Consider the following 11,875-nt stretch of genomic DNA (forward strand, 5'->3'; position numbering starts at 1 on the left):
ATCATACACTGCAGTTGGGGGAAACAAGGGGGGATTATGTTTCTTTGAAATTTGATAAACTTGTTATCCCCCTTTGGAGAAAAGTAGGAGAATAATGCCCTTGAATGATTTTCACACTTTCTCGAGCACTCTTCTTTGTTTACACCCCTATTCATTATTGTTCACAACCTCTTATGCCTCAGCCACACCAATGTCTTTAAGAATTTACATGTGGACTACCGTTCAAAAGTTTTTGGCCACTTAGAAATGTACTTGTTTTTGAAAGAAAAGCACATTTTTTGTGCATTAAAATAACATCAAATTAGTCAGAAATAAAGTGTAGACGTTGTTAATGTTGTAAATGACTATTGTAGCTGAAGACGGATGATTTTTAATGGAATATCTACATAGGTGTACAGAGGCACATTATCACCAACCATCACTCCTGTGTTCCAATGGCACATTGTGTTAGCTAATCTAAGTTTATCATTTTAAAAGGCTAATTGATCATTAGAAAACCCTTTTGCAATTATGTTAGCACAGCTGAAAACTGTTGTGCCGATTAAAGAAGCAATACAACTGTCCTTCTTTAGACTAGCTGAGTATCTGGAGTATCAGCATTTGTGGGTTCGATTACAGACTCAAAATGGCCAGAAACAAAGATCTTTCTTCTGAAACTCGTCAGTGTATTCTTGTTCTGAGAAATGAAGGCTATTCCATGTGAGAAATATTTTAATGGACACAAAGTGTGCTTTTCTTTAAAAAACAAGGACATTTCTAAGTGACCCCAAACTTTTGAATGGTAGTGTATATATACTGTATAAATACTGTATATATACAGTATATATATATATATATTGTTATTTTGGTGTGTAGAGGGAACATCAGTTACTCTTAAAGTATTTGGTTGTCCATATTTGCAGAATTTGGAAGGAAAACAGTCTCTCTAACTTGTCTATCAATATATGAATGTGGCTCAATGTCACGTTCCTGACCTGTTTTCTGTTAGTTTTTGTATGTGTTAGTTGGTCAGGACGTGAGTTTGGGTGGGCAGTCTATGTTTTCTGTTTCTATGTTGGTTAATGGGTGACCTGATATGGTTCTCAATTAGAGGCAGGTGGTTTTCATCTCCTCTGATTGAGAACCATATTAAGGTAGGTGTTGTCACATTGTTTGTTGTGGGTGGTTGTCTCCTGTGTCTGTGTCTATGTTGCACCATACGGGACTGTTTCGTTCATTCGTCATTTTGTGTAGTCATTTTCCTGTTCGTGAGTTCTTCGTGTTTCATGTAAGTTCGTCGTCCAGGTCTGTCTACTCCGTTTGTTGTTTTGTTAGTTTCAAGTGAAGTTCGTGTTTTCGTGTTTTCTTTAATAAATAATGTCATATCAAGACGCTGCATTTTTGTTCAATCCCTGCTCCTCCTCTTCATCCGAAGAAGGAACGCCGTTACAGAACCACCCACCATACCAGAACCAAGCAGCGTGAGTTTGAACAGCGGACAAGTAATCAGGACTCGTGGACTTGGGAGGAAGTATTAGAGGGTAAAGGACACTGGGCACATATTGGGGAATATCGCCGCGCTCGTGAGGAGATGGAGGCAGCGCGAGCTCAGGAGCGGTGGAGAACAGAGGCAACCGGAGAGAGGAACCGCAGATATGAAGGTATGAGGCTAGCAAGGAAGCCCGAGAAGAAACCCCCAAAATTTATTGGGGGGGGCTAAGAGGTAGTGGGCCGAGGGCAGGTAGGAGACCTGCGCCCACTTCCCAGGCTTACCGTGGAGAGCGGGAGTACGGGCAGACACCGTGTTACGCAGTAGAGCGCACAGTGTCTCCTGTACGTGTGCATAGCCCGGTGCGGGTTATTCCACCTCCCCGCACTGGTAGGGCTAGATTGGGCATTGAGCCAGGTGTCATGAGGCCGGCTCAACGCGTCTGGTCTCCAGTGCGTCTTCTCGGGCCGGCATTCATGGCACCAGCCTTACGCATGGTGTCCCCGGTTCGCCTACATAGCCCGGTGCGGGTTATTCCACCTCCCCGCACTGGTCGGGCGACGGGGAGTATTCAGCCAGGTAAGGTTGGGCAGGCTCAATGCTCAAGGGAGCCAGTACGCCTGCAGGTCCGGTATTTCCGGCGCTACCTCCCCGCCCCAGCCCAGTACCACCAGTGCCTACACCACGCACCAGGCTTCCAGTGCGTCTTCAGAGCCCTGTTCCTCCTCCACGCACTCTTCCTATGGTGCGTGTCTCCAGCCCAGTGCCTCCAGTTCCGGCACCACGCACTAAGCCACCTGTGCGTCTCCAGAGCCCTGTACACACTGTTCCTTCTCCCCGTACTCGTCCTGATGTGCGTGCCCTCAGCCCGGTGCCACCAGTGCCGGTACCACGCACCAGGCAAATAGTACGCTTTGAGAGTCCAGTGTGCCCTGTCCCTGCTCCCCGCACTAGCATGAAGGTGCGTGTCCTTAGCCCGGTGCCTCCAGTTCCGGCACCACGCACCAGGTCTACAGTGCGCCTTATCCGGCCAGAGCCATCCGTCTCCCCAGCGCCATCTGAGCCATCCGTCTCCCCAGCGCCATCTGAGCCATCCGTCTCCCCAGCGCCATCTGAGCCATCCGTCTCCCCAGCGCCATCTGAGCCATCCGTCTCCCCAGCGCCATCTGAGCCATCCGTCTCCCCAGCGCCATCTGAGCCATCCGTCTCCCCAGCGCCATCTGAGCCATCCGTCTCCCCAGCGCCATCTGAGCCATCCGTCTCCCCAGCGCCATCTGAGCCATCCGTCTGCCCAGTGCCGTCTGAGCCGTCCGTCTGTCCCGAGCCATTAGAGCCGCCCGTCTGTCCCGAGCCGTCAGAGCCGATAGTCAGTCAGGAGCCGCTAGAGCCATTCGTCAGACAGGATCTGCCAGAGCCGCCAACCAGACAGGATCTGCCAGAGCCGCCAACCAGACAGGATCTGCCAGAGCCGCCAACCAGACAGGATCTGCCAGAGCCGCCAACCAGACAGGATCTGCTAGAGCCGCCAGCGAGCCATGAGCGTCCAGAGCCGTCAGCCAGCCATGAGCGTCTAGAGCCGTCAGCCAGCCATGAGCGGCCAGAGCCGTCAGAGAGCCATGAGCGTCCAGAGCCGTCAGCGAGCCATGAGCGTCCAGAGCCGTCAGCGAGCCATGAGCGTCCAGAGCCGTCAGCGAGCCATGAGCGTCCAGAGCCGTCAGCCAGCCATGAGCGTCCAGAGCCGTCAGCCAGCCATGAGCGTCCAGAGCCGTCAGCCAGCCATGAGCGTCCAGAGCCGTCAGCTAGTCATGAGCGTCCAGAGCTGCCATGTATCCAGAACTGCCTCTCAGTCCAGAGCTGTCTCTCTGTCCGGAGCTGCCCTTCAGTCCGGAGTTGCCCCTCTATCCTGAGCTACCTCTCTATCCTGAGCTACCTCTCTGTCCTGAGCTATCTTGTCCCGGAGCTGTCCCTTATTTTTGTGTTGCCTCTTATATTAGGTGGGTGGAATAAGAGGGTGGTCATTCTGAGGGGGAGAAGTAAGCTGGGATTGACTATGGTGGGGTGGGGACCTCGCCCAGAGCCTGAGCCACCACCGTGGTCAGATGCCCACCCTGACCCTCCCCTAGACTTTGTGCTGGTGCGCCCGGAGTTCGCACCTTAAGGGGGGGGTTATGTCACGTTCCTGACCTGTTTTCTGTTAGTTTTTGTATGTGTTAGTTGGTCAGGACGTGAGTTTGGGTGGGCAGTCTATGTTTTCTGTTTCTATGTTGGTTAATGGGTACCTAATATGGTTCTCAATTAGAGGCAGGTGGTTTTCATCTCCTCTGATTGAGAATCATATTAAGGTAGGTGTTGTCACATTGTTTGTTGTGGGTGGTTGTCTCCTGTGTCTGTGTCTATGTTGCACCATACGGGACTGTTTCGTTCGTTCGTCATTTTGTGTAGTCATTTTCCTGTTCGTGAGTTCTTCGTGTTTCATGTAAGTTCGTCGTCCAGGTCTGTCTACTCCGTTTGTTGTTTTGTTAGTTTCAAGTGAAGTTCGTGTTTTCGTGTTTTCTTTAATAAATAATGTCATATCAAGACGCTGCATTTTTGTTCAATCCCTGCTCCTCCTCTTCATCCGAAGAAGGAACGCCGTTACAGAACCACCCACCATACCAGAACCAAGCAGCGTGAGTTTGAACAGCGGACAAGTAATCAGGACTCGTGGACTTGGGAGGAAGTATTAGAGGGTAAAGGACACTGGGCACATATTGGGGAATATCGCCGCGCTCGTGAGGAGATGGAGGCAGCGCGAGCTCAGGAGCGGTGGAGAACAGAGGCAACCGGAGAGAGGAACCGCAGATATGAAGGTATGAGGCTAGCAAGGAAGCCCGAGAAGAAACCCCCAAAATTTATTGGGGGGGGCTAAGAGGTAGTGGGCCGAGGGCAGGTAGGAGACCTGCGCCCACTTCCCAGGCTTACCGTGGAGAGCGGGAGTACGGGCAGACACCGTGTTACGCAGTAGAGCGCACAGTGTCTCCTGTACGTGTGCATAGCCCGGTGCGGGTTATTCCACCTCCCCGCACTGGTAGGGCTAGATTGGGCATTGAGCCAGGTGTCATGAGGCCGGCTCAACGCGTCTGGTCTCCAGTGCGTCTTCTCGGGCCGGCATTCATGGCACCAGCCTTACGCATGGTGTCCCCGGTTCGCCTACATAGCCCGGTGCGGGTTATTCCACCTCCCCGCACTGGTCGGGCGACGGGGAGTATTCAGCCAGGTAAGGTTGGGCAGGCTCAATGCTCAAGGGAGCCAGTACGCCTGCAGGTCCGGTATTTCCGGCGCTACCTCCCCGCCCCAGCCCAGTACCACCAGTGCCTACACCACGCACCAGGCTTCCAGTGCGTCTTCAGAGCCCTGTTCCTCCTCCACGCACTCTTCCTATGGTGCGTGTCTCCAGCCCAGTGCCTCCAGTTCCGGCACCACGCACTAAGCCACCTGTGCGTCTCCAGAGCCCTGTACACACTGTTCCTTCTCCCCGTACTCGTCCTGATGTGCGTGCCCTCAGCCCGGTGCCACCAGTGCCGGTACCACGCACCAGGCAAATAGTACGCTTTGAGAGTCCAGTGTGCCCTGTCCCTGCTCCCCGCACTAGCATGAAGGTGCGTGTCCTTAGCCCGGTGCCTCCAGTTCCGGCACCACGCACCAGGTCTACAGTGCGCCTTATCCGGCCAGAGCCATCCGTCTCCCCAGCGCCATCTGAGCCATCCGTCTCCCCAGCGCCATCTGAGCCATCCGTCTCCCCAGCGCCATCTGAGCCATCCGTCTCCCCAGCGCCATCTGAGCCATCCGTCTCCCCAGCGCCATCTGAGCCATCCGTCTCCCCAGCGCCATCTGAGCCATCCGTCTCCCCAGCGCCATCTGAGCCATCCGTCTCCCCAGCGCCATCTGAGCCATCCGTCTCCCCAGCGCCATCTGAGCCATCCGTCTGCCCAGTGCCGTCTGAGCCGTCCGTCTGTCCCGAGCCATTAGAGCCGCCCGTCTGTCCCGAGCCGTCAGAGCCGATAGTCAGTCAGGAGCCGCTAGAGCCATTCGTCAGACAGGATCTGCCAGAGCCGCCAACCAGACAGGATCTGCCAGAGCCGCCAACCAGACAGGATCTGCCAGAGCCGCCAACCAGACAGGATCTGCCAGAGCCGCCAACCAGACAGGATCTGCTAGAGCCGCCAGCGAGCCATGAGCGTCCAGAGCCGTCAGCCAGCCATGAGCGTCTAGAGCCGTCAGCCAGCCATGAGCGGCCAGAGCCGTCAGAGAGCCATGAGCGTCCAGAGCCGTCAGCGAGCCATGAGCGTCCAGAGCCGTCAGCGAGCCATGAGCGTCCAGAGCCGTCAGCGAGCCATGAGCGTCCAGAGCCGTCAGCCAGCCATGAGCGTCCAGAGCCGTCAGCCAGCCATGAGCGTCCAGAGCCGTCAGCCAGCCATGAGCGTCCAGAGCCGTCAGCTAGTCATGAGCGTCCAGAGCTGCCATGTATCCAGAACTGCCTCTCAGTCCAGAGCTGTCTCTCTGTCCGGAGCTGCCCTTCAGTCCGGAGTTGCCCCTCTATCCTGAGCTACCTCTCTATCCTGAGCTACCTCTCTGTCCTGAGCTATCTTGTCCCGGAGCTGTCCCTTATTTTTGTGTTGCCTCTTATATTAGGTGGGTGGAATAAGAGGGTGGTCATTCTGAGGGGGAGAAGTAAGCTGGGATTGACTATGGTGGGGTGGGGACCTCGCCCAGAGCCTGAGCCACCACCGTGGTCAGATGCCCACCCTGACCCTCCCCTAGACTTTGTGCTGGTGCGCCCGGAGTTCGCACCTTAAGGGGGGGGTTATGTCACGTTCCTGACCTGTTTTCTGTTAGTTTTTGTATGTGTTAGTTGGTCAGGACGTGAGTTTGGGTGGGCAGTCTATGTTTTCTGTTTCTATGTTGGTTAATGGGTACCTAATATGGTTCTCAATTAGAGGCAGGTGGTTTTCATCTCCTCTGATTGAGAATCATATTAAGGTAGGTGTTGTCACATTGTTTGTTGTGGGTGGTTGTCTCCTGTGTCTGTGTCTATGTTGCACCATACGGGACTGTTTCGTTCGTTCGTCATTTTGTGTAGTCATTTTCCTGTTCGTGAGTTCTTCGTGTTTCATGTAAGTTCGTCGTCCAGGTCTGTCTACTCCGTTTGTTGTTTTGTTAGTTTCAAGTGAAGTTCGTGTTTTCTTTAATAAATAATGTCATATCAAGACGCTGCATTTTGGTTCAAACGCCGTTACACTCAAGGTCTCAGTTTGTCAACCCTTTAAGCCCAATGTTAATTTGTCAACCCTTTAAGCCCAATGTTACACTTACAAAACTACCTCTAGCCCTGACACAGAATATTTGTTCCTTAATTTAATTTTTTCTACATTTTAAAGAAGACAGGAAAAAATATTTACTTGTATGGATGGCCTACAACAAATGCTTGTGTAGGTTACTATGGTCTCTGTGGACAAGTTTAGGTTTCAGAAGCTACTGATGCCACAATAATCATACCAACACACTACAAATACTACTGAGAGATACAGTGCATCTGGAGCTAAAGAGATGCATTGTGTAGTGTTGGACATTACTTTTGAGTTTAGGACCTGTACAGGATGCAATTTAGGAAGTGTTGCATTTTTACAATGTTGGGTTAAAAATCTCCAGGAACATGGGGCTCCTTACGGGCCCCATAGGTGCTTGGGCCCTAGGGCAGTTGCACCTACAGCCTTCGTGCTACCTCTGCTTATCTCTATCGCTAACCCTAGCTTCATGTCCACTTCCGGCTCAACCCTAAAATGTGTCTAAACCTTGCTTCATTTGCACATCTTGGCTCAACTCTAGCCATAACCCTAGCCCTAACTTATTGTCCACATCCCAGCTCAACCTTAACTCCAACCTCCACCCTAACCTTTAGGCTAGGGTTAGAGTTAGGGTTGAGCTGAGCCAAGATGTTGAAGGTTAGGGTTGAGCCAAGATGTGGAAACGAAGTTATGGTTATGGCTAGTGTTGAGGTTAGAGTAAAGTTTGAGCCAGGATGTGGCCATTAAGTTGGGTTCGGGTTAGGTTTGAGCCAGGAGTGGAAATAAAGCCAGGGTTAGGGTTAAAATTGGGGTTGAGTTAGGGTTGAGGCTAGGTTTGTAGTTGTTTTGGGATGTGGACATGAATCTATGGTTAGGGTTAGGGTTAGGGATGAGCCGGGAATGGATATGAAGCTAGGGTTAGAGTTACGGTTGGGGTCAGGGTTAGGGTTGGGCTCAGGGTTAGGGTGGAGGCTAGGTTTAGGGTTGAGCCGGGATGTGGAAGGGAATCCAGAGTTTGGTTAGGGCCAGGGTTAGGGTTGAGCTGGGAGTGGACATGAAGCTAGGGTCAGGGCCTCAACCCTAGGCAACAATTAATGATTTACTTGCATGGATCAAATAAAATAAAATAAATATCCTGCTTAAACAACAGGTGTAGACTAACAGTGAAATGCTTACTTACGGGTCCCTCCCAACAATGCAGAGAGAAAAATAGAAAGTAATAGAAAGATAACACAAGGAATAAATACACAATGGCTATATATATACAATGCATTCGGGAAAGTATTCAGATCCCTTAATTTTTTACACATTTGGTTACGTTACAGCCTTATTCTAAAATGGATTATATAATTTTTCCCCTCATCAATCTACACACAATACCCCATAATGACAAAAGGCAAAATAAGTTTTTAGACATTTTTGCAAAGAAAACAAAAAACTAAACAGAAATATCCTATTTACATAAGTATTCAGACCCTTTAATCAGTACTTTGTTGAAGCACCTTTGGCAGCGATTACAAGACTCGAGTCTTCTTGGGTATGACGCTACAAGCTTGGCACACATGTATTTTGGTAGTTGATCCTATTCTTTTCTGCAGATCCTCACAAGCGCTGTCAGGTTGGATGGGGAGCGTTGCTGCACAGCTAGTTTTAGGTCTCTCCAGATATATTCGATTGGGTTCAAGTCCAAGCTCTGGCTGGGTCACGCAAGGACATTCAGAGACTTGTCCCGAAGCCACTCCTGTGTTTTCTTGGCTGTGTACTCAGTGTTGTTGTCCTGTAGGAAGGTGAACCTTCGCCCAAGTCTGAGGTCCTGAGTGCTCTGGAGCAGGTTTTTATCAAGGAACTCTCTTTACTTTGCGCCGTTCATCTTTCCCTCGATCCTGACTAGTCTCCAAGTCCCTGCCACAGCATTATGCTGCCACCACTATGCTTCACCATAGGGAGGGTGCCAGGTTTCCTCCAGACATGACACTTGGCATTCATGTGCCTTTTACTGAGGACTAGCTTCCATCTGGCCACTCTACCATGAAGGCCTGATTGGTGGCGTGCTGCAGAGATGGTTGTCCTTCTGGAAGGTTCTGCCATCTCAACAGAGGAACTCTGGAGCTCTGTCAGAGTGACCGTTGGGTTCTTGGTCACCTCCCCGACCAAGGCCCTTCTCCCCCAATTGCTCAGTTTGGCCAGGCGGCCATCTTTAGGAAGAGTCTTGGTGGTTCCAAACTTCTTCCATTTAAGAATGACGGAGGCCACTGTGTTCTTAGGGACCTTCAATGCTGCAGAAATGTTTTGGTACCCTTCTCCAGATCTGTGCTTCGACACAATCCTGTCTTGGAGCTCTACAGACAATTCCTTCGACCTCATGGCTTGGTTTTTGCTCTGATATGCACTTTCAACTGTGGGACCTTATATAGACAGGTGTGTGCCTTTCCAAATCATGTCCAATCAATTGAATTTACCACACATGGTAACCGCACAAGTTGTAGAAACATCTCAAGGATGATCAATTGGAACAGGATTTACCTGAGCTCAATTTCAAGTCTCATATCAAAGGGTCTGAATACTTATTTACATTAGTTATTTCTATTCTTTATTTTTAATAAATTAGCAAAAAAACACGAGCAATGGACATTAGACCGGTGGAAATTTGTCCTTTGGTCTGATGAGTCCAAATGTGAGATTTTTGGTTCCAACCGGCGTGTCTTTGTGAGATGCAGACAAGGTGAACGGATGATCTCCGCATATGTAGTTCCCACCGTGAAGCATGGAGGAGGAGGTGTGATGGTGTGGGGGTGCTTTGCTGGTGACACTGTCTGTGATTTATTTTAAATTTAAGGCACACTTAACCAGCATCGCTACCACAGCATTCTGCAGCGATACGCCATCCCATCTGGTTTACGCTTAGTGGGACTATCATTTGTTTTTCAACAGGACAATGACCCCACACACCTCCAGGCTGTGTATGGGCTATTTGACCAAGATGGAGTGTCACGCCCTGACCTGAGATATCTCTGTTTTATTTATATTTTGGTTAGGTTAGGGTGTGACTAGGGTGGGTACGTTAGTTTTTGTATTGTCTAGTTTTTTTTGTATGTTTAGGGTTTTTGTAGGTCTAGGTGATTTGTATGTCTATGGTGACCTGATATGGTTCCCAATCAGAGGCAGCTGTTTATCGTTGTCTCTGATTGGGGATCATATTTAGGTAGCCATTTCCCTTTGGTGTTTGTGGGTTCTTGTTCTATGTTTAGTTGCCTGTCTGCACTACTCATATTAGCTTCACAGTTCGTTTTGTTACTTTGTTCGTTTTGTTCAGTGTTCGTTCTTATAATAAAGAAGAATGTACGCTTACCACGCTGCGTCTTGGTCTCCTCCTTACAACGGCCGTGACAGAAGAACCCACCACAAAAGGACCAAGCAGCGTGTTCAGGAGGAATGGACATGGGAAGAGATTCTGGATGGAGCAGGACCCTGGACGCAGGCGGGGGAGTATCGCCTTCCGAAGGAAGAAATAGAGGCAGCAAAAGCGGAACGGCAATATTACGAGGAGAAATACAAACGAGGCAAGCACGAGAGGCAGCCCCAAGGATTTTTTTTGGGGGGGCACATAGAGCAGTCGACGGAGCCAAGGAGCGAACCAGTCCGGGGTCTCCAGTGACGGTCCCCAGTCTGGGGCCTCCGGCGATGATCCGCAGTCCGGAGCCTCCAGCGATGATCCGTGGTCCGGTTCTACAAAGTCGGAGGGATCAGCGTAAAGAGGGGGGGCCGCGTCCAGAACCGGAGCTGCCACCGAGGGTAGATGCCCACCCGGACCCTCCCCTATAGGTTCAGGTTTGCGGCCGGGAGTCCGCACCTGAACCACGCATCAGGCCTCCAGTGCGCTTCCACAGTCCAGTACGGCCTGTGCCTCTTCCCCGCACTCGCCCTGAGGTGCGTGTCCTCAGCCCGGTACCACCAGTTCCGGCACCACGCATCAGGCTTCCAGTGCGCTGCCACAGTCCGGAACCTCCAATGACGGGCCACAGTCCGGAACCTCCAACGACGGTCCACAGTCCGGAGCCTCCAGCAACAATCCCCAGTCCGGAGCCTCCAGCGGCGATCCCCAGTCCGGAGCCTCCAGCGGCGATCCCCAGTCCGGAGCCTCCAGCGGCGATCCCCAGTCCGGAGCCTCCAGCGATGATCCCCTCGCCGGAGCCTCCAGAGGCGATCCCCAGGCCGGAGCCTCCAGCGGCGATCCCCAGTCCGGAACCTCCAGCGACGGTCCCCAGTCCGGAGCCTCCAGCGACGGTCCCCAGTCCGGGGCCTCCAGCGACGGTCCCCAGTCCGGGGTCTCCAGTGACGGTCCCCAGTCTGGGGCCTCCGGCGATGATCCGCAGTCCGGAGCCTCCAGCGATGATCCGTGGTCCGGTTCTACAAAGTCGGAGGGATCAGCGTAAAGAGGGGGGGCCGCGTCCAGAACCGGAGCTGCCACCGAGGGTAGATGCCCACCCGGACCCTCCCCTATAGGTTCAGGTTTGCGGCCGGGAGTCCGCACCTTTGGGGTGGGTTACTGTCACGCCCAGACCTGAGATATCTCTGTTTTCTTTATATTTTGGTTAGGTCAGGGTGTGACTAGGGTGGGTACGTTAGTTTTTGTATTGTCTAGGGTTTTTTGTATGTCTAAGGTTTTTGTAGGTCTAGGTGATTTGTATGTCTATGGTGGCCTGTTATGGTTCCCAATCAGAGGCAGCTGTTTATCGTTGTCTCTGATTGGGGATCATATTTAGGTAGCCATTTACCCTTTGGTGTTTGTGGGTTCTTGTTCTATGTTTAGTTGCCTGTCTGCACTACTCATATTAATTTCACAGTTCGTTTTGTTCAGTGTTCGTTCTTATAATAAAGAAGAATGTACGCTTACCACGCTGTGCCTTGGTCTCCTCCTTACAACGGCCGTGACATGGAGAGTGATGGAGTGCTGCATCAGATGACCTGGCCTCCACAACCACCCAACCTCAAACCAATTGTAATGGTTTGGGATGAGTTGGACCGCAGAGTGAAGGAAAAGCATCCAACAAGTGCTCAGCATATGTGGGAACTCCTTCAAGAC

Source organism: Salvelinus alpinus, chromosome 9 (genome assembly GCF_045679555.1).
Source record: "Salvelinus alpinus chromosome 9, SLU_Salpinus.1, whole genome shotgun sequence".
NCBI classification, from domain to species: domain Eukaryota; kingdom Metazoa; phylum Chordata; class Actinopteri; order Salmoniformes; family Salmonidae; genus Salvelinus; species Salvelinus alpinus.